The following is a 24,119-nucleotide window of genomic DNA, read 5'->3' as shown; positions in this document are numbered from 1 at the left end:
GGCCAATCCCTAACTAAATCATCCCAGAGACAGCTTTGACAAGCCAGGCCTTAAAAACCTTTAAGGATGGAGATTCCACCACCTCCCTAGGTAACCCATTCCAGTGCTTCACCACCCTCCTAGTGAAATAGTTTTTTCTAATATCCAACCTAGACCCCCCGCCACTGCAACGTGGGACCATTGCTCCTTGTTCTGTCATCTGCCACCACTCAGAACAGCCTAGCAGAGCTCCATCCTCTTTGGAACCCCCCTTCAGGTACTTGAAGGCTGCTATCAAACCCCCCCTCACTCTTCTCTGAAGACTAAATAAGCGCAGTTCCCTCAGCCACTCCTCATAAGTCATGTGCCCCAGCCCCCTAACCATTTTTGTTGCCCTCCACTGGACTCTCTCCAATTTGTCCACATCCTTTCTGAAGCGGGGGGCCCAAAACTGGATGCAATACTCCAGATGTGGCCTCACCAGTGCCAAATAGAGGGGAATAATCACTTCCCTCTATATGCTGGCAATGCTCCTACTAATGCAACCCAATATGCCATTAGCCTTCTTGACAACAAGGGCACACTGTTGACTCATTCCAGCTTCTCATCCACTGTAATCCCAAGGCCCTTTTCTGCAGAACTTCCACTTAGCCAGTCGATCCCCAGCCTGTAGCAGCGCATGGGATTCTTCCTTCCATAGTGCAGGACTCTGTTTCTCCTGTTGAACCTCATCAGATTTCTTTTAGCCCAATCTTCCAATTTGTCTAGGTCACTCCGGACCCTATCCCTACCCTCCAGCATATCTACCTCTCCCCCCAGCTTAGTGTCGTCTGCAAACTTGCTGAGGGTGCAATCCACGCCATCCTCCAGATCATTAATGAAGATGTTGAACAAAACCGGCCTCGGGACCGACCCCTGGGGCACTCCGCTTGATACTGGCTGCCAACTAGACATCGAGCCGTTGATCACTACCGGTTGAGCCCAACAATCTACCCAGCTTTCTATCCACCTTACAGTCCATTCATCCAGTCCATACTTCTTTAACTTGCCGGCAAGAATACTGTGGGAGACCATATCAAAAGCTTTCCTAAAGTCAAGATATATCACGTCCACTGCTTTCTCCATATCCAGAGAGCCAGTTATCTCATCATAGAAGGCAATCAGGTTTGTCAGGCATGACTTGCCCTTGATGAATCCATGTTGGCTGTTCCTGATCACTTTCCTCTCCTCAGAGTGCTTCAGAATTGATTCTTTGAGGACCTGCTCCATGATTTTTGCAAGGACTGAGGTGAGGCTTACCAGTCTAAAGTTCCTCAGATTATCCTTCTTCCCTTTTTAAAAAGACAGGCACTATATTTGCCTTTTTCCAATCATTCAGGACCTCCCCTGATCGCCATGAGTTTTCAAAGATACTGGCCAATGGCTCCGCAATCACATCAGCCAACTCCCTCAGCACCCTCGGATGCATTGCATCCGGCCCCATGGACATTGTGCAGAAGGTCGGACTAGATGATCATAATGGTCCCTTCTGACCTTAATATCTATGAATCTATGTCCAGCTTTTTTAAATAGTCCTTAATCTGTTATTTCACCACTGAGGGCTGCTCACCTCCTCCCCATACTGTGCTGCCCAGTGCAGCAGTCTGTGAGCTGACCTTGTCTGTGAAGACCGAGGCAAAAAAAGCACTGAGTACTTTAACCCTAATAGAAACAGCCAAAAAGACTGGAGACAAAAATATTGTTCTCCTCATTTTCATTTACTTGATGCCTTTGAATGTCCTCTGCACATAGCCAGTTTTACTCCCATGTTGCTGATTGTTTCACTTCCTAGTTTCCTATGCATTCAATGCACTATTCTGGAAGCCCACATGGATGCTCTTCTCATCCACCTTGCATGTCTTTGTTGAAGCAGGTTGGAAGGTATTGGAGTGGGCAGGAAATTCTCTTCATCCACTGCTCCTCTTCCCCAACCCCTACTCAAAGCTAGACTGGACAGTGAAAGAGCAGTAAGATAGAGGTTTCAAAAGGTCAAAACCCCTATAAAGATCCAAGAAACTAAAAGAGGGTGTGACAGGGGAAGGACTCACAAGTTAGTTGGAGGGCTGCAGGAGTTCCAGACTACCCCCAACTCCTCTAAGAAACAAGGAGCAAGAAGAAAGGACTAGAGCTTTCCCCAGGACTAGGGGAGATGGCAGTGGGAGAGAGAAGGTAGACTCTTACTCAGCAGGGTAAGGTGGAAGCTAGATTGCTCCTGGGCCCCTCTGTGGGGCCAGAGGACACAATACTGACAGCATGGAAGCAGAGGGGCAGCTGGATTGCCCTGGGCAACCCAAAAAGCTGGGAGACACAGGGGGGCAATGAGTTGGGAGAGGGAACAGCACAGACATATAGCTGGATGGGATGGAGTCTCTTCACTTCCCCGTCCCCTCTGCTGGGATGGAGAACAGCACAGCTCATCAGTGGCTGTGAAAGAGGAGAAAAAGTTCCACATTACAACCCTCACCGTGGTATAGCAATCCGTTAAGCTGAGAAGTGGGATGAGGGAGATGTCTACTCTCCAGGCAGGGAGCACTCCCATGCACATCCACATGAGTTGCAGGGAGAAAATCCTAGTGCATGTTCTGTGTTGTTATTCCTATGCACACTTTACTGCTTCTATGACCAGCTAAGTTCCCTCTAAACTGCGCGGCCATGCGGCAGCCTATTAAGCACCATGCAGGCGCTCAGGGCTGCACTGGGGAGAGATGCCAGAGGGGACCACAGTAATCATCTAGCCTGACCTCCTATATGACACATGCCATAAAACTTCCCCAAAATAATTCCTACAGCCTATCTTTTAGAAAAACATCCAATCTTGATTTAAAAATTGTCAGTAATAGAGAATCCACTGTGATCCTTTGTAGAATGTTCCAGTAATTAATTCTCACTTTTAAACTTATTTCCTGTCTGAATTTAGGAAACTTCAACATCCAGCCATTGGATCATGTTATACCTTTCTCTGCTAGACTGAAGAGCCCATTAAATATTGTTTACAGTCTGTAAGTACCTATCTGGGGAACAAAGTCACCCCTTAACCTTCTCTTTGTTAAGATAGATTCAAGGAACTCAATCACTATAAAGCATGTTTTCTAATCCTTTAATCATTCTTGTGGCTCTTCTCTGAACCCTCTCTAATTTATCAACATCCTTCTTGAATTGTGGATACCAGAACAGTATTCCAGCAGCAGTCATACCAGTGCCAAATACACAGGTAAAATAACCAGTCTTCTCCTACTCGGGAGTCCTCATTTATGCACCCAACGATTGCATTCACTCTTTTGGCCACATCATCACACTGGGAGCTCACATTCAGCCAACACACACCAGAGGCACTACTTCCCAGGATAGAGTCCCCCATTGTGTAAGTATGGCCTACATTCTTTGTTCCTTGATACATACATTTATGTTTAGCCATAGTAAAACGTACATTGTTTGCTTGCGCCCAGCTTAACAAGCGATCTAGTGGTTTGTCCTCTTTATTATTTACCACTTCCTCAATTTTTGTGCAGACTTTATCAGTGATGATTCTGTGTTTTGTTCCAGGTTATTAATATTAAATATTGTAGAGCTAAGAACCAATCCCTTCAGGACCCCACTAGAAACACACCACTCAATGATGATTCCCTATTTAGAATTAAACTTTGAGACCTATCAATTAGCTAGCTTTTAATCCATGTAGTGTGTGCCATGTTATTTTTATGTTTTTCTTGTTTTTTTAATCAAAATGTCATGCAGTAATAAAAGTCAAAAGCCTTATCAGAAGCCTAAGTATATTACATCAACACTATTACCTTTATCACCAAACTTGTAATCTTCTAAAAAAAGGATATTGAGTTAGTTTAACAGTATCTATTTTCCATAAATCCATGTTGACTGGCATTAAATTACATTGTGCTCTATTAATTCTTTATTAATCAAGTCCCATATCAGGTGCTCAATTATCTTGCCTGGGATTGATGTCAGATTGATAGACCTATAATTACCCAGGTCATCTCGTTTACCCATTTTAAAGACTGGCACACCATAATATTTCTTTCAGTCTTCTGCAACTTCCCCAGTATTCCAAGACATATTGAAAATCAACATTAACAGTCCAGTAAGCTCCTCAGCCATTATTTTAAAACTCCTGCATGCAAATTACCTAGACCTGCTGATCTTAAAATGTCTATCTTTAATAAACGTTGTGAGTTATTAAAGTTAGTTAAACATCCTCCTGAGGTACTTGTGGAATGAAATAATTTTATCTTATGCTATGACTACATCATCTCTTTTCTTCCCAAATACTGAACAGAAATATTTATTGAACACTTCTGCCTTTTCTGCATTATTATTGCTAATTCTACCATTTCCATCTAGTGATGGACCAATATCATTGCTAGGGTTCTTTTGTTCCTAATACACTTTAAAACTTCTTTTTGTTGTCCTCAACTCTACCGGTCATAGATTTCAACTTGTGCCCCTTGGCTTCCCTTATCAATTTTCTACAATTCCTAGCTTCTGATTCATACTCATTGCTATCAACTTTCCCTTTCTTCCATTTGTTTATTTACACACACACACACTTTTTTTTATAGCTGCCTTCACTTGCTCTCTAAACCTGGAACTGTTTTTTTAAACCAATATAGCCTTCTTCTTCATTTGTAAGATTGTGGCTTTTGGGGCACCTAATAGTGTTCTTAAACAATTCCCAATTATCATTAACCCTTTTCTGATTAAATTCTTCCCCCAGCTGATTTGGCTCATAATTGCTTTCAGCTTTATGAAAGTGGCCCTTTTAAAGGATCGAGCATATCTATCTGGACTTTATTCTGTTTGCACACTGTAAATGTGATCAAGTCATTATCACCTGTACATAAGTTACCATTAATTTTTAGTTCTCTCATCAGTTCTGTTTCTCTCAAGATGAGGTCTAAAATAGAATTCCCCTGTGGGAGAGGCAACACTTTTTGAATTAGGTAATTGTCATCTTTAATATTTAAAACGTCCAAGGATGTTTTAGTACTGGCAGCATGAGACCTCCAGCATGACAACCAAACTGAAGTCCCCCATGATCACACAGCTTTTTTCCCTACACATTACAGATAGATGAATAAGCAGCTGCTCATCCTGTTTTCTGGTGTGATTTAGTGTGCTTAGCAATACACTAATTAATAGCCTATCTTAGGTTTTATCTGTCAAGACACTGATCCACAAGCATTCAAGATAATTTTCTTCCGAGTATCAGTAACTCAAAAACAGGTAATGCCATATTTTATATAGAGTGCCACTTTCCCTGATTTTTTTGCCCCCTTGATCCTTCCTAAATAGATTATAACCATTGATTTTAACAATCCCTGGATAGACCAGGGATCGGCAACCTTTGGCATGTGGCCTACCAGGGTAAGCCCCCTGGCAGGCCGGGCTGGTTTGTTTACCTGCCACATCCGCAGGTTCGGCTGGTCACGGCTCCCACTGGCCAAGTGTCGCCGCTCCAGACCAATGCGGGCTGAGGGACCTGGCGGAGCCATATGCTGTATATAAGTTATAACCACTGTACATTTTGTTTTTACTATCATCGTGTTAAATATAGCAGCTTATTTTGGGATGATGGGACATGCAGTTCTGCATTTAATTTTAGAATAGTTTCTAATTCAACCCTTACCATTCTGTCAAAGTAACAGAAACAAAAAATAACAGTTTAAAAGGGTTTGACTTCAAGTAACAGTAAGCGGTGGCTAAGTAGGATTACTTAATGTAGCTTTTTTATATTTGTTTTAAATCCTCAAAACTAACAAATTATGCATGAGGCCAGTGTATGTAAATGTTTATTCTTATCACTTATCCTGAACTCCCTTTTCCACTCCCTCCATTTGTTTGCTTCATTATCTTGTTGTCTCCTGCCTTAATTAAGGCTCTGATCCTAGAAGCTGATCCACACAGAACCCCCCTGATTTCACATGTATAACATACTCCTTGGTTGGTTTGGTGCCCTTGTGATTAGCACACCTAGTGCTGTCTCCCACTGGGTAGGTCTTGCAGTGCTGGTCCTCCTTTAATCAGAGGTGTGTGAGGTGGATGGGTGGTTTGAATCCCTCCTGTAGTAAGGGCAGTGACAGGGGAGCCCAGGCCTGCCCATTCCACTGGGCTCTGACCTCGGGCCCTACGAGGGTCAACAGCGGCTGGCCCCCAAAGGTGCCCTCGGAGTTATCCTCCTTGGGGCACCTCCTCCTGCTCTTTTTCTCTCCCAGCTTCCAGTCCAAGATAAGGTGAAAAGAAAGAAAAAAAAAAACCAAACTGTCAGCTCCACCAAATTCAGCATATAATCTTATTACTTCAGGGAGGCTTCTCCAGCACCCTTGTCAGGACCCTTCAGGATAGCTCTGTCCTCCTATCCCACACCTTCCTCTTTCTGAGCTGGGCTGCTCCCTTTTCATCCCCATCTCCAGTTAGATCAGTGGTTCTCAAAGTATTTACCATTGTAGGCCACATCTGCAGCTCGCTCTTTGTTATATGGGACACATCTACACAACATATATACTAGCTCTATGGCCCCGACGATGTCACAGGGGCTGCAGTTGTGTGCTGACTGGGCTGCAAGCGGGCCATAGGTTGACAACCGCTGAGTGAGAACATACTCTGCAGCCTGGAGGGATGGCACTATCTGGGCACAGTACTGTCCTTTAAACCCTTCCAACCTAGTGTGGGGTTCGTATACATCACAACATGGAATAACTTGCAGGATTAGAGCCTTACATCATAAGATTTTGGCATAGGTCTTTCTATATATTTGTGCAGTGCCCAGTACAAGGGAGCCCTGATCTCACTGGAGACTCTGCGTGCTCTCTCAATACAAATAAGTAAATAAATAAAAGGTGGCAAATAAAATTAGGCTTAACAAGTGTTTCACTTTAATTGACTAACATTTCTGAAGCATGAGAAAAAAATATCCCTACATATTTTAATTTGGAAAATATTTTAATTTGGACAACCATTAGACTACTAAAATACATGTTAACATGGCACTAACTGATACTGTGGAAAAACTGACAATGTGAACCAATGTTCAAATTAAAGGAGGTTGGAAAGATTTCTCTACTGAAACGTACCATTTGCATAGTGCTAAACCAATCCTGCCATAGATGTCTTTTTAGCTCTAGCTCAAAAGAGAACTTCTGAAGAGGAAATGTTTTGCCTTGGGAATGGCACCAGATACAATTGTGGCAGAAAATTTTCCACAAGGACTGAAATTTAATTCAAATTCTGTCTAGTGCCACATTATACCACCAGATTTACACCACAGAGATCAAAACTAAAGGTAATTTTTACTTTTAGGGGTTAAACAGCAGCACCTGCACTTAACAGAGAATCCATTTATATACTCCAATGTTCTAAAATAGGAAATACACTGTTTCCCACCCAAAGCGGAATGGGTGTGTGTAGGGTAGCTAGCCAGAACACCAAATCATACTGTACCTTCCAAAAAAGTAGATCAGAAGGGAAAATTTTAAGGATAGTATTGTTCAGAGGGAAACTAATTTCTGCTCTTCAGAATACTCCCTTGTGTGGTCAGTTGGCTGGCTAGACATGGGTTTTTTATGTAAGACTTTTCATTTCAATTAAGAAATTCAATAGCAAAATAATAATTTGCATTTACACAGCAACTTTCATCCAAATAATTCAAATATTTTTCCAAACATTAATTGAGTCAGCCTCACAACATATCTGTAAACCAAAATAGTATTTTACTCATTTTACATTAAAGCTCAGAGGGGTTAAGTGATTTAAAGGCTAAAAAACAAGTGAAAGGCAGAAGCAGGAATAGAATTCAGCAATTCTAACTCCTAGGCCCTCCTCTGCCCATTAGATCACAATGCCTCTCTAGCACCCAAGAATGCAATGTGCATTTGAAATACTACCTGAAGTCTGCTGGATACTTAAAGTAATTAACAGATAACAATACTAGATTAATATCTCTCACCAATGTCCTTCCGCAATTATGTTCCTTTTATGTAATGGAAAACTAGCCAATTTTTCTCACAATGGCAGCCTGAAATTTCAAAAGAAAATCAAAAGTCTATGTAGAGAAAAACAGAGGTAGAGGAGGTGATTAATTACTACATAAACATTACAAAATCCAGACTTCCAAGATGAGCAAAATGGGGAGAGGAGCATTTGTTTATTCGTTTAAATTGTTTCACAACATGTGATAGCAAATACAATAGAATGGAAGCAGTTTATCTAACAAGTGAGATAATTTTTCAGTATTTTGTAGTACGTAGCATAAAGGTCAGCATAAAGGCAGATATTTGGCATACAAGCATTTTGGTTCTGGTAGGACACTTAGGCTGCTGTGACACACTATGGGTAACTTATATGGAGAATATGCATGTCAGGCCTCTTACATGCATGATATATGCAATACTAGAGTTGTAAACCCTGCATAATTCTGATATGCTGAAATGTATATCAGCCAATATACCTTTGTTAAAGCTGATGGGCAGCTAAACACCCTTTATTCAGCTGAATGGAAGAAGTAATTAAGATCATTTATGGAGAAAGACAGCAGAAGACAATGGAAGCCACCACCCAAAGCAGTAGGCCACATGCAAGGTTGATCAGCAGCTAAGCCATGTTGGCAGAAGGGTTTCCCTGGAGACTGACTGAAATGTTGGGGCATTGACTGGCTGTAGCTGTGTGCGGGGGTGGCAGAAGGGCAGGAAGACAATAAGAAAAAGTGAACAGAAAGGGTGAGCAGTCATCATGAGTATGGCCCTTAGAGGGAACAGAGGGAGGGCTCTTTGGGAGACTAGACTGGCTGCAAAGGCAGGCTTGGAAACGGCAAGCCAGGAAACTGCCCACTCTTATGTGTTCCTTCTGTGTTTAGGGAAACAGGACTTTATGTACATTCTTTGTAAATAAACATGATTGAACCAAATACCTAACTCATTATCAACCTCCCCCCTAGTTAAAGCAACCCAAATATTGGCTAACCACTTGAGCCAAAGGGACAATAATACTAGATATTTCACAGAATTATATATCTGCTTAATTTTCATTGTACCTTTAAATGCATGCTGCCAACTCCTTCTAGCAGTAAGTTACCATGGAAAGTAGGAGCCCAGTCCTCCAGGTACTGAGTGCCCTCAGCTCCCCTTGACCTTGCACGAGGCCCTCAGCAACGCATAGAAAAAGGTCCTATGGACCTGGAAGCTCAAAGGAGATGGATATAAGATAGCTAACTAAGAAAAAATGTGACCCAAACCAGATGATATTGCCATCCTATGGGGCCCTTTCCAACTCATTTTATTCCAGCATGTGACAGCTCGCATAGCAAATATAAAACAAGCTTTCCTCCAGTCAATAGCAGGGCTTAAAAAATCCAATCACCTACTCACAGTAGCCTGTGGAAAACTTATTTTTTCAACCTGTGAACAGGCAGCACCAGTCCCCCTTCCCCCCGCTCACAGATTTTGAAAGCAGCTGCACTGTGAAATTAACAACACTAGTCAGTTTCACGACTACCCTTCAGAACTACACAGCAGTGAAACAGTCACAAATGAGGTCACTTCACTTCAGACTGGTAGAAATCCTACCAGTCTGCCTTTTTCCAGCAAGCAGGGATAGCAGGGTAAACTATGCTTCTCAGTAGGGCTTTGGCCCTGGACTCATCAATGGTATCTCTGCCCTCCTTTTCATACCTGTCTCTAGGTAGTAGGTTTAGTCCTCCATCAGGTCAGAGTCTGGTAAATTTATTCAAACTACGATTCTACACAGCACTAAGATTCCCCCGTGTTAAAATATGACAGAGAAAATTAGTTAAAAGGTTATGGGAATATGGCAATACTGGGGCTGCTAAATAAAAGGATATTGGTATAGATACCCCCTACTTAACCAAAGGAAAAGATGCAACACATCACAGTTGGGTACGCTGTAATATTGGGCTGCAGAATTCAGTATTTGGAAGCATTCTACTTATAACATGATTAATACACTAATAGATCCCTAAGTTACTCTTGGGGTAAAGTATGCACCAGCCATGCCTGCCTCTTACAGCCATGCACAGCTGGCACACACTTTTCTGTTTTCATTATGTTCTGATCCTAGTATTATACGGCCGTAAGTAGCTTTCTCGTATTGGTCCATAGTTGTGACGAGTGAAATTATTTTTTCTAAATACTGTCCAAGATGATGCCTGGTAAGACTATTTTTCAGATTCTCCACTGAAGCTTTGATCTTTCAGTATAAACATAAGTGTACTTCAGATAAGACTGTTCCCAGTTAAGAACACAGTCAACTTTAAAGAAAACCTATCTGTTCTCAGAACTGAACAAAGTAACTTGAACTATTAGCAAAAGTCCTACGTCTAGTTTATACTTATAACTATTTCAGTTATGGGTGTGATTTTACCAAAAGAGTTATACTAGTAAAAGCCCTAGTGTGCATGCAGTTTCACATATGTAAGATTTAGATTTAAAAAACAAACAAACTAGAAATATACAAAATTAACATGTAACATTAAATTGGTTAAAAGCTGGCTAATTAATAGATCTCAAAATCTAATTTTAAATGGGGAAACACTGGCTCTTGGCCGACACTATTTAACATTTTTTATTAATAATCTGAAAGAAAAAATAAAATCATCAGTGATAAAGTTTGAACACTCCCCTTACAATGTGTATGATAATCAAGGTGGGCCTTCTCCCCACCCCCCAAAACCCACTTACCAACTTACCAACAGGAGAGTGGGTTTTGGGGGGTGGGGAGAAAACCTGGATTTGTGCTGGAAATGGCCCACCTTGATTATCATACACACTGTAAGGAGAGTGATCACTTTAGATAAGCTATTACCAGCAGGAGAGTGGGGTGGGGGGAGAGAAAACCTTTTGTAGTGATAAACACCCATTTTTTCATGGTCTGTGTGTATAAAAACATCTTCTGTGTTTTCCACAGTATGCATTCGATGAAGTGAGCTGTAGCTCACGAAAGCTTATGCTCAAATAAATCAGTTAGTCTCTAAGATGCCACAAGTACTCCTTTTCTTTCTGAGTCTATAAGTATCTACATGGGGAACAAATACTTAATAATGGGCTCCTCAATATAGCAGAGAAATGTATAAAGATACAATAGCTGGAAGTTGAATGTTAGCTAAATTCAGATTGGAAATAAGGTGTAAATTTTTAATAGTGAGAGTATAATTAACCCTTGGAATTTAAAAATTCTGGTGGATTCTCCATCATTGACAATTTTTAAATCAAGACTGGATGTTTTTCCAAAAGATAAACTCCAGAAATTATTTTTTGGGAAGTTTTCTGGCCTGTGTTATACAGGAGGTCAGACCAGATGATCACAATGATCCCTTCTGTCCTTGGAACCTATGGTATAAACGTGACATATGGTATAGTCAGCGTGGCATAAAGCACCTGTATACCAATATAATTCCATCTACACTAGGGAGATATACTGCTTTAACTATAATTGTGTAGTTAGAGGTACAGCGTTCTAGTGTAGGCAAGCCCGAAATATGAGACCAGCTGACCAATCTGATCAATGCCCAAACAACTCTGGAATTTTAATTTGCAAAACCCTCAACCGCTTGATTTGTGAACATAATACAGTTTAAAAAAAAAACAAAAAAAACACAACCACCCCAAGAGGCATGGTTAGGTAGTCTGAACACAGGACTGGGAATCAGTAACTCCAGTGTTCTGATTTTAGAGCTAACATCTCACTCTGTGATTTTAAGCAAGTCAGTAAATCTCTTTGCCTCAGTTTTTCCATCTGTAAAAGGAAGACAATTTGAACCTCCCTCAGAGGATTGTGAGTAATAACATTTTTAAAGTGTTGTGAATATAAAATGTTCAAAGAATTGTTATTGGCCAAGGAAAGTGAGGCCTAATACTCAACTCTATGGCATTTCTCATTGTCTTTTATTGATATGAAACTGATTAAACAATGAAGAGAAGAAGAGCAGCAGATTAGATGATTTAACAATAAAATATAGGCTTCGTGGCACCATTCTGTAAAGTTGCTACAGGTTATGAGACAATGTTACTGTCCTTCTGATTACCACCTGCCAGCTCAGCCTACATAAGCAACGAAGTATGCGACCCTCCAGTCATATACAAATGCTGGAAAATATTTGGTCTACAACTCATAAAACCTGCTTCAAAATTACATTAGATATTTTAGAAAGATAAAGTTTTTGGCAGAAAAGCATCAAAGGATTGCAAGTGTACACTTTTATTTAACAAACTAGAGTAGATTTCTTCTTTTCAAAGACAAATTTATAGTCATAGTTCAGGCAGGTCAACACAAACGATCTAGAGGGAATATGACAGGTGCTGTATTTTCTAGTTGTTAGACCAGCAGCCTTAGAATCCAAAGATCTGGCTCTGCCACTGATTCATGGTGTAACCTTGGGAAGTTCACTTACTATTCCACTTTATAAATAAAGACTTAGTACCTGATTCATGTCTCATATTTATATCAGTATAAGTCAGGAGTAAGTCCACTAAAGTCAACAGAGTCACATTTATAAAACTGGGAAGATAGGAAAAATCAAACCTATGGTCTCTGCCCCCAAAGAACAGTCTAAGTGAGTTATGCCATTGATTTAGTATGTTAGCTTGGGGCATGTCACTTAACTTTTCTGTGTTTCAGTTTTTTCAGGTGTAAAACTGGGTTAACAATTCATCTTTGTAAACCACTTTCAGATTTCAGGATGAAAGATTACTCAAATACATGCTGCTATTAATTATTATTATTCAAACAACTGTTGGGAGATTGAGTTACTCAGATTGGTACACAGATATATAAAGCCTTTCACAGACCAATAGTCTGAATCTAGCACAAATTGTTTATGTTTATGCTAGATTCCAATTGCTTATGTTACATGAAGTGGTGGCGTCAATCCAGTACGTAGTGGCCAATAGCCACATTACCGTTGGATATCTCCACAGAGAGCACTCAATGAGCATGAGGACTGAGGTCCACTGTAGTGGATCCCTTCAAAGCACAGTTAAGATTCATTAACTGGGCAGCACTGGAAATCTAGCACTGCTGCCAGCTCTCCTTAAGTAAAGCACATCTGGCACCTTTCATAAGCACTACAGTAACACAAAAACCTGATCAGCAAAAAAAGGCTTTGTCTACACTAAGAAAACTTTTACTGGTATATTAATGCAGTTATACAGAAGCAAACCCCTTAATGCACTGCACCAGCACAGAGCAGAGTTTACCTTGCTGCAGCTTAATCTGGTAACGCATCAGAGATACAGCAGCATAAATCCACCTTGCATCATCTTACTCATGTAGTATGTACTCACTTACGTACTTACACCTGTGAAAATTTCCTTCATGGAAGCAGAGCCTAGCAAGTGTATAGTGATTTCTGTACATTCACCACTGACAGCTCTCTACAGCATAGAGGCCTACATTTCTAACCCTAATAACAGCAAAGCAAACCCTCCAAATGTGACCCAAAGAAACAGAGTTTCCTGTGAGGAAGAGTATCACTGACTTCCCCATGTACCTCCATTTTCAGGCTAGCTGCACTGCAGGGAAATTCACCCTCAGAGGACAACAGGCAGTGTCTTCATGAGTAGGTCTTCACAGAAGTCCGACCAGCAGAGGGTGCCTGGGAAAAAACACCCTCTGCTAAGATGTTCTAGACCACGGGTGGGCAAACTATTTTTCCTGAGGAGCACATCTGGGTATGGAAATTGTATGGCGGGCCATGAATGCTCACAAAATTGGGGGTATGGGTGTGGGATGGGGTGCAGGGAGGTGTGGGCTCCAGTTGGGGGCTCTGGTGCAGGGCTGTGGATGAGGAGTTTGGGGGTACAGAAGGGGGCTCCAAGCTGGGATCAAGGGGTTCAGAGGGTGGGAGGGTGATCAGGGCTGGAGCAGGGATCAGGAAACACTTACCTCAAGCATCTCCCAGAAACCGTGGCATATACCCACTCTGGCTCCTATGTGGAGGCACAGCCAAGGGGCTCTGTGCGGTGCCCTGTCCACAGGCACCGCCCCGCCACTCCCATTGGCCGGAAACCACAGGCAATAGGAGCTGCAGGGGCGGGGCTTGAGGCTGCAGCAGCATGCAGAGCTCCCTGGCTGCCCTTTTGCGTAGGAGCTGGAGTGGGGATATGCCAGCTGCTTCCCGGGAGCCACGCAGAGCCATGACACATGCAGAGCGGGGCAAGCCCCCTACCCTGCTCCCCGGGGGGAGATTGAGGGCCAGATTATAAGCTCTGATGGGCTGGATGTGACCCGAGGGCCGTAGTTTGCCCACCCCTGTTCCAAACACATCTCCTCCCAAGTTAGTGGTGGCAACTTTCCAGTCTAGGATGACCATATTTCCCAAAAGGAAAATGGGACACCAAATGGAGCTAGCCCAAGCCATCTCACCCCACCCGCGTGGGGCTGGCATCACTGCTCACCAGAGCCCTGCCTGCTTCCCGCGAGGCTGGGGCTGGTGTCGCTGCTCACTCAAGCCCTGCCTGCCCCCCCACCCCCCACCTGAGGGGTTAGCACCCCCGCTTCCCCTCTCACATTCCTCCACACCACACTTTTTTTGACAAAAGTAGGCATTTGATCAGTTGGCAAGAACTATCAGGAAAAATGCCCACTTTTGCCAAAAAAAGTCAGGGCTTAAAAAAGGGACTGTCCCAGCCAAAATGGGACATATGGTCTGCACACCAGCTCAGGCCCCCAACAAAGCAAGTTTGTGAGGGCTTTGCACTGCTGTCATCATGGTTGACTTTTCTTCCACTGGGGACTCCAAAGCCGGAATTACATTGGCAGAAGTCTGAGTAACTTGGGGCTGAAGCTCAACAGCTCTTAAAAAAAAGAAAAGGAAAAAAAAAAGTGAAATCCCCTCCTGATCTCTGGTAGTATTGACTCCTAACCTAACTATGCAACACAAATATCAGTGTTAACTATTTTACTGGTTTCAGAGTAGCAGCCGTGTTAGTCTGTATTCGCATGTTATAGGAGGATAAACACCTATTTATTCTGACACCATGGGAAAGTTTAGGCTTGTTAGGAAAGTTTAGGATTGTAGGTGAAGTCTAAGTACAGTAGCACTTTACTTTGAATCTATTGCGCAATCAATACAGCATACAAATAATATATTGCAAGGCTTTTTGTATCATTCCAAAGCACCAGTTTAATATGGTATTTTAAAATCTGTCTTGAACCTTGGAAAACAGATTAGCTAATGATCTTTTATAAGGAAGTAATCTGAATCATGCTGTAGTGAAACGTGGTAGTGATAGAGCTTAAAAGGCAACAATGAAAAAAGAGGCATGCTTTGGCCATAGAAAACTACTTCACAAATTTAACACAGGCCTGATGCAATATGCAGCCAATCCGCGATTCGAGTGGTACTTCCACAGTAAATAATCAGTCTCCTATCTTACCCCCCGCCCCCCACCAGCTGTAATAGCTGAGCTACTATTCAGCGCCGGGCAGCTAAAATCCGAGGCATTTCACTTGAGAGAGGTCTGAGTCGGGAGGCCGGTTGGGAAAGGAGCTACATCAACCGGTGCATCTGCCGGGGGCGGGGAGGCTGCAGCATCGCCCCCCTCGAGAGGCGCGGGGAGCCCTGCGGGCAGGGGCTAGACATGGCGGGGGGGGGGGGTGGGAGGCGCGATCCCCTGAGCCCAGCTCACCGCTGGGGGCCCCATGAACGCCCTGCGCCCCGCGGGCGGGGAGCAGCGTTTACCAAGCAGGGCGGAGGCAACAGCTCCCGCCCTGCCCGGATCAGCGCGGTGGGGCCGCGGTGTGACCCGGGGCGGGGCCGGCAAAGCCGCCTGCCCCTCAGGCCGCCCCCCCGCGCCCGGGGCCGCCGCCGCCGCGAGGGCGAGGTCCCTCAGCACAGGAGGCCACTGCCTCGCCTCTCCCCGGGCGGGGGGCGGGGGCCCGGCCGCCCCTCGCGGGCCCGGTTACCTGGTTCCCGGGAACACTTTGGAGACGCTTCCAACATCGGCAAACACTAAAGAGAACTGACCCCGCCGCGGCCGCCGCCGGCCCCAACCACTCCGCCCCCAACCCCCGCGCCCGCCGCCGGCCCCGCCGCCGGCCCCGGCGCCTGCCGCCAGGCCCCCCGCCCCCGTGGCCCGCCTCCCCAAGGCCGCTGCCGCTCCCTCGCGGCCCCCGAACCCCGGCGGGGAGGCGCCCGGCGCCCCGCTCCCCCCCGCTGCCGCAGCGCGAATGGCCCCGTCCGCATCCTTTCCCCTGCGCCGCGCCGGCCTGGCGGGCCGCAGCCAGCGCCCCCTCGCGTCAGCTCCGCGCAGCGCAGGGACCGCAGCAGCGGGGGCCCGGCTCGCTGCAGCCGCCGTTCCCGACTCACCCCAGGGCCGGGCCCGGCCCAGCCGGCCGGAGAGCGCCCCGGGGGCCCTGCGCCCTGCTCGTGCCCGGCGTCAGAGCCGCTGGGCGGGGCACGACACACGGCCCCCGAGTTGGGCCAGCGCGGCTCCCTGGCTGTGGGGCAGGCGCAGGGGCCGCTGTGCCCGGGCCTCCGGGCTCACGCAGCCACCATTTCGCCACGTGTGGCCTTTAAAGCAGGGCTCCCAATCGAGTCAGAGCCTGGGCTACGTCCGCCTCTCCCCACCTTATGCTAAACAAGGGGGCCCCTGGTTCCTAGGGGCAGGAACCGCCGCATGGGTCTGTCTGCGCAAAAAAAAAAAAAAAAGTGGTGTAAGTAATGCAAGAAAACACCTGTGACTAGATTCTGGAGGCAGCCAGGGCTTTCCTGCCTGCAAAACATTATTACCCCCTTGCTAAGTTACTCAGGAGGGCCTGTGCCACTGCTGTTTGGTTTGCAGAACAACATTTGAAGAAATTTTGATTAGCAATAAGTGTTTGAAAATTTCACAGCATGGGACTTCCTACAAAACATTCAAACAGGGTGCAGTGCTGGAACCTGAGTGACTGGGCTATCACAGTTTGGGTATAAGAAACTGACTAGACTGCCTAAGGAGTTACCCAGTGAAATAACCCCAGGTACCTTTATTTCAATTACTAGACCTTGATTTTTTCACATTCCCGCTACACTGAAGACTAGCTTCCTGTGAAATTCGGCTTACAGTCACAGTGGAGGGCCAGAAGGTGCCAACAGATCATCTAGTCTGGTCTGTTGATAATTTATATGGAATTTATCAGAAAAGAAAGGTGAAAGGTGAATGTTTATAATTAACAGTTTTAAATTATTTAAACAATATGCTGTTAACACTCCACACAGCTACCAAGTTGTGTCATATTTTAAATTTCCACTGTTTGGGAGATAGATAGATATAGATATGTCACCCACCTTGTCTCCTGATAAATTGGAATTTAAAAATACCAATGTTGATAGAAAATCAAGTTGCCATTCCTAAGCTAATTTTCTATTTCTGGTTTTTAAAAGAGTGTCCTGCTTTTTTGGATTTTGCCTGTAATTCTTCCTACTTTTTCAGAGACAAAGTAGATGAAGTAGTATCTTTTATTGGACCAAGGTCTGTTGGTGAAAGAGAGAAGCTTTTGAGCCCTACCGAGCTCATCATCAGGCTACAACTACACGGCATCCCCCTCTTTTAGGGAGCATGAAAACATGATATAGCCCAGTGATCGGCAGCCTTTAGCACATGGCCCGCCAGGGTAAGCCCCCTAGCGGCCTGGGCTGGTTTGTTTACCTACCGCATCTGCAGGTTCGGCCAATCACAGCTCCCACCGCTGGCCAGCACATCTCTTGGCCTGCGCCACTGCCCACAGCCCCCCATTGGCAAACCATAGCAAGTGGGAGCTGTGATTGGCCAAACCTGCGGACACGGCAGGTAAACAAACTGGCCTGGCGGGCCGCAGGCCAAAGGTTGCCGATCCCTGATACAGCCTGAGGAAATATGTCTTAAAGATTGGGAGAAGTGAGTAAACTGTACTGAAAGACAAAAATGGTGGGTTTTTTATTATGCTTTGTAGGTCTCATGGGTGACGTACTTCAGTCTCTCTCAGCATTTATGGAGCTCAACTTTGAAATAAATATTGTTGCCTGTAGTCTAAGCACTATAGGACAGCCCTTCTCCTTAGCTCCCTCCCCCAAACCCATGATCAGAATGAATTATCAGAATATTGGAGGAAAAAATATATATAAAATATCTTTAAGTGCCAACAGGGTGTTCAGCACTTTTCCAGACAGTCTCTTCTTGAACTTAATATCTAAGACGGACCAGATAAATTAACCTAAAATATACAGTGAACCTGTAAATAAAGTCAAAACGAAATAATGTCTCAAGGACAATAGCATATTTTCTATGGACTTGGCATGGAGGTGTGTTGTTAGCTAATACATTTCTAGTAGTATTACTCTGTGTCCTAGAAATGAAACCTCCTTATAATATACTTGTATACATACGTTATAAGCATTACACGTAGCATCCCACCAAAGTATTTGTCTCAAGATCTGTGTTCTTTTGTTTTCTTTGATGTTCTTTTAAAATATTTTTATAACAAGTTTGCCAAGAAGCACTATAAGAGCTGTTTGATAGACATAGGGAAAGTAGCAGACGAAGAAGTGATTTATAATGTCTAAGAACTCATTAACAGTCTTTCCCCCCCTTATTTTACATATTTTTTTTGTTTAAAATCCAGTCTGCACTACACACTCAACTATGTAAGAGTTCAATACAGTTGAACCCATTAATAGGTCTCTAGTTATAGCAGCATCCCATCTTGCAGTCTAGTTGGGAGCCCTACATGTTTTAACCAGGGTGCCAAGCTGTATTTAAGGCATTAGCAGGGAGAGTGGTTGCTTTGGATAAGCTATTACCAGCAGGAGAGTGAGTTTTTGTGTGTGTGTTTTTTTTAAAAAAGGGGGTGGGGGGGTGAGAAAACCTGTATTTGTGCTGGAAATGGCCCACCTTGATTTTCATACACATTGTGAGGAGAGTGGTCACTTTGGATAAGCTATTACCAGCAGGAGAGTGAGTTTCTGTGTGTGGTTTTTGGAGGGGGGTGGGGGAGTGAGAAAAGCTGGATTTGTGCTAGAAATGGCCCACCTTGATTATCATACACATTTTAAAGAGAGTGGTCACTTTGGATGGGCTATTACCAGCAGGAGAGTGAGTTGGGGGGGGGGGGGCGGAGGGTGAGAAAACCTGGATTTGTGCTGGAAATGGCCCAACTTGATGATCACTTTAGATAAGCTATTACCAGCAGGAGAGGGGGGTGGGAGGAGGTATTGTTTCATGGTCTCTGTGTATATAATGTCTTCTGCAGTTTCCACAGTATGCATCGGATGAAGTGAGCTGTAGCTCACGAAAGCTCATGCTCAAATAAATTGGTTAGTCTCTAAGGTGCCACAAGTACTCCTTTTCTTTTTGCGAATACAGACTAACACGGCTGTTACTCTGAAACTTCAAACATGGTTATGCTCCTGCCTGTGCTGCAAGATGGGACTTTTGCTATAATTATGTGTCGACTTAACATTAATGACTGGATGCCCCACACATGTACCCTTGTAATGTAGACAGAATTCAAATTACCTTAGATAAGTGAAATTTTAAAAAACTATTTACTTTTCACTATTTGTAATGTTAGCTTACCTTAAACAAAACACATTTTCTAGTCAGTTTTCCTTTTTTGGTCTTTGAGCACCAGCACAGACCTGCTATGTTTAGAATCAACGGTTCTGGGAAATATTTAAACACTTTCCAATTATATTTTTAAAAGTTCATAAAAACATTTATGCTTGTTATGTTTTGTAAATTCCTTTTTCAAACATCCTAAGTGTTGGGCCTAAACTTTCTCCCTTTTATATTTTTCTGATGTTAACATACCTTTTTAGAATGTTTGAAACAAAACACAGTACAAGAACTTTTTGTTCACTGCATTCTGCAAAGACAGACTTTGAAAAAGAAACTCTTGACGCAGGTGATTGTCAGCTTGTAAAATCTCTGTTCTGTACCAAATTAGGAAATAGTTTTGGAGAGGCTAGGTCTAACACAATACTTTACTTAAAGTCCCTCAACTATTGCCACTCCACAATGGTATGATGAAAGAGCTAACAGACATTGAAAGTGTTGTGGTGGTCTATTTTTTTTATGTAAACTATGTCTTAATTTAGAAAGTTTTAATAGGGTTACAATCTTGGCGATATAAATATCAGAAACAATACAATACAATAATCATTAGAGAAACAAACAGCGATACAATCATTGGATCTTTCTACTTAACAGGGTGTTACCATGTTACAGAATGAGCATGTTTATAGTACTCATGACATGTTATTTCTAGTGATTTTATTAAATTGAGTGAATTCTGATTACACATTTAACAAACCAGGCATGTCTATCAAATGTGAATATTCAAAAAATTGGATAGGTTTGCTTGGTTGTGGTGGGTTGTTGTTGTTCGGTTTTTTTGGTGGGGGGGAGGAAGAAGAGGAGGGAATGTACTTTGAGTATTGAATAAATGGTAACCAAATATCTAAGTATCTGTTGGTACTCAGTTTTTCCCATAACAACCACTTCCATATTTTTTTCAGCTATTCCTCTACATTGGACTATTTGTCTTTTTCCAGTAGGAGGCTATCACTAGCCTACCTGTCAGTGTTTTAATCACTCTCTTCGCTCGACCAAGTCTCAGCGAGGTTACATGACACTGGGTAAAAACACCAGCCATAGCACAGGGTGTTGGACTTGGTGACTTCCTGAGGTTCCTTCCAGGCCTACATTTCTGTTATTCAGAAGCCAGATCACACTGGCGCTCTCACTGTGTACCTGCACAGGCAATATCCACAGCGGGAAATTTCAAGAGTTAAAAAAAAGAGTAGGGCTGTCAAGCAATTAAAAAAATTAATCGCGGTTAATCGCACTGTTAAACAACAATAGAATACCATTTATTTTAAAAAATTTTGGATGTTTACTACAATTTCAAATATATTACTTTCAATTACAACAATATAAAGTGTACAGTGCTCACTTAATATTTATTTTTGATTACAAATATTTGCACTGTAAAAACCCCCAAAATTGTATTTTTCAGCTCACCTCATACAAGAACTGTAGTGCAATCTCTTTATCATGAAAGTTGAACTTACAAATGTAGAATTATGTAAAAAACAAAAATGCATTCAAAAACAAAACAATGTAAAACCTTAGAGCCTACAAGTCCACTCAGTCCTACTTCTTGGTCAGCCAATCACTCAGACAAACAAGGCTGGTTACAATTTGCAGGAGATAATGCTGCCCGCTTCTTGTTTACAATGTCACCTGAAAGTGAGAATAGGCATTCGCATGGCACTGTTGTAGCTGGCATTGCAAGATATTTACATGCCAGATGCGCTAAAGATTCATATGTCCCTTCATGCTTCAACCACCATTCCAGAGGACATGCTTCCATACTGATGATGGGTTCTGCTTGATAACAATCCAAAGTAGTGTGGATGCATGTTCATTTTCATCATCTGAGTCAGATGCCACCAGCAGAACGTTGATTTTCTTTTTTGGTAGTTTCAGTTCTGTAGTTTCCGCATCAGTGTGTTGCTCTTTTAAGACTTTAAAAGCATGCTCCACACCTCATCCCTCTCAGATTTTGGACGGCACTTCAGATTCTTAAACCTTGGGTTGAGTGCTGTAGCTATTTTTAGAAATCTCACATTCGTACCTTCTTTACATTTTGTTAAATCTGTTGTGAAAGTGTTCTTAAAACTAACATGTGCTAGGTCATCATCCGAGACTGCTGTAACATGAAATATATGCAGAATGCAGGTAAAACAGAGGAGACATACAGTTCCTCTCCCTCCCCCCAAGGAGTACAGTCACAAATTTAATTGATGCATTGTTGTTTTAATGAGCATGGAAGCACGTCTTCCAGAATGGTGGCCAAAGCTTGAAGGGGCATACGAATGTTTAGCATATCTGGCATGTAAATACCTTGCAACACCAGCTAAAAGTGCCATGCGAACGCCTGTTCTCACTTTCAGGTGACATTGTAAATAAGAAGCAGGCAGCAGTATCTCCCGTGAATGTAAACAAACTTGTTTGTCTTAGCAATTGTCTGAACAAGAAGAAAGACTGAGCGGACTTGTAGGCTCTAAAGTTTTACAGTGTTTTGTTTTGAGTGCAGTTATGTAACCAAAAAGATCTGCATTTGTAAGTTACACTTTCACAATAAAGAGATTGCACTTCATTACTTGTATGAGGTGAATTGAAAAATACTATTTCTTTTGTTTATCTTTTTACAGTGCATATATTTGTAATAAAAAATAACATAAAGTGAGCATTGTGCACTACATATTCTATATTGTAATTGAAATCAATATTGAAAATGTAGAGAAACATCCAAAAAGATTTTTAAAATTTCAATTTGTATTCTATTGTTATAAGTGAGATTAATCACGATTAATTTTTTTTGAGTTAATTGCGTGAGTTAACTGCGATTAATTGATAGCCCTAAAAAAAAAAAAAAAAAACCCCTATTGTTGAAGGCCAGAATATCTTGTTTGCACCTTTCAGATTCTTGCCCATGTCATCTATGAAGGACAATGGTAAAAGGAAAAAAAGAAACCTGATCAGGAAGAGAACCACATATGTGATTTGGCATGGCCTAGAATCTGGTTTGGTTGCTTAACATGACCACTCAGCTCCTAGGAAACATGAAGTCTTTGCTTTTCAGGACTAGGTGACTTCAAATCGTAGTCTTCTACTGGAAAGAAAAAATGCAATGGAGAAAGTAAATCACTGTGGGAACTGGGAAATGATTAGATGGGGATGCCATTTAGGCAATGTCTGGACTGGCTGGGAGAAACCTGTTAGCTCATTTTTACCACAAAATCCCAAATCAAATTTAAAGCACAGGAGGGTGTCAACAGTTTTTCCTTGGGCAGAGTAGACAGGGCTGAGAGACCCAAGGCAAATTGCTGGAGAAACATCCAAGGTTGTAATAACCTTGCTCTTGGGGTATGTCTACACTACGGAATAAGGTCGAATTTATAGAAGTCGGTTTTTTAGAAATCGGTTTTATATATTCAAGTGTGTGCGTCCCCACAGAAAATGCTCTAAGTGCATTAAGTGCATTAACTCGGCGGAGTGCTTCCACAGTACCGAGGCTAGAGTCGACTTCCGGAGCATTGCACTGTGGATAGCTATCCCACAGTTCCCGCAGTCTCCGCTGCCCATTGGAATTCTGGGTTGAGATCCCAATCCCTGATGGGGCTAAAACATTGTCACGGGTGGTTCTGGGTACATATCGTCAGGCCCCCGTTCCCTCCCTCCATCCGTGAAAGCAAGGGCAGACAATCGTTTCGCACCTTTTTTCCTGAGTTACCAGTGCAGACGCCATACCAGGGCAAGCATGGAGCCCGCTCAGGTAACCGTCACCCTATGTCTCCTGGGTGCTGGCAGACGCGGTACGGCTTTGCTACACAGTAGCAGCAACCCCTTGCCTTGTGGCAGCAGATGGTGCAATAAGACTGGTAGCTATCATCGTCATGTCCGAGGTGCTCCTGGCCACGTCAGCTGGGAGCGCCTGGGCAGACATGGGCGCAGGGACTAAATTTGGAGTGACTTGACCAGGTCATTCTCTTTAGTCCTGCAGTCAGTCCTATTGAACCGTCTTATGGTGAGCAGGCAGGCGATACGGATTGCTAGCAGTCGTACTGTACCATCTTCTGCCGAGCAGCCATGAGATGTGGATGGCATGCAGTCCTTCTGCACTGTCTGCTGCCAGCCAAAGATGTAAAAGATCGATGGAGTGGATCAAAACAAGAAATAGACCAGATTTGTTTTGTACTCATTTGCCTCCTCCCCTGTCTAGGGGACTCATTCCTCTAGGTCACACTGCAGTCACTCACAGAGAAGGTGCAGCGAGGTAAATCTAGCGATGTATCAATCAGAGGCCAGACTAACCTCCTTGTTCCAATAAGAACAATAACTTAGGTGCACCATTTCTTATTGGAACCCTCCGTGAAGTCCTGCATGAAATACTCCTTGATGTAAAGACACCCCCTTTGTTGATTTTAGCTCCCTGAGGCCAACCCGGTAAGCCGTGTCGTCAGTCGCCCCTCCCTCCGTCAGAGCAATGGCAGACAATCGTTCTGCGCCTTTTTTCTGTGCGGACGCCATACCAAGGCAAACATGGAGGCCGCT

General features: G+C 43.4%; 1 protein-coding gene across 10 annotated transcripts in view; it reads right to left on the bottom strand.

The window, feature by feature from the left end:
- STAU2 (staufen double-stranded RNA binding protein 2) overlaps nt 1-16,557 on the bottom strand; it is a 225,177-nt gene extending 208,620 nt beyond the window's left edge. For 4 of the 10 annotated variants that reach the window (XM_084621494.1, XM_084621500.1, XM_084621501.1 and 1 more), the window contains exon 1: nt 15,946-16,027. The gene's annotated coding sequence lies outside the window, so the exon portion shown is untranslated. Of the gene's footprint in view, nt 1-13,528; nt 13,553-15,945; nt 16,028-16,348 lie in introns of those variants that run through there. The other 6 variants (XM_084621497.1, XM_084621499.1, XM_084621496.1 and 3 more) reach the window with 4 other exon arrangements.
- Nucleotides 16,558-24,119: the final 7,562 nt, after the last annotated feature.

This window comes from Lepidochelys olivacea (assembly GCF_965140295.1).
Source record: "Lepidochelys olivacea isolate rLepOli2 genome assembly, chromosome: 2".
NCBI lineage: Eukaryota > Metazoa > Chordata > Testudines > Cheloniidae > Lepidochelys > Lepidochelys olivacea.
The sequence above is the reverse complement of the archived record's forward strand: the minus strand, read 5'-3'. Positions and strand labels throughout refer to the sequence as shown.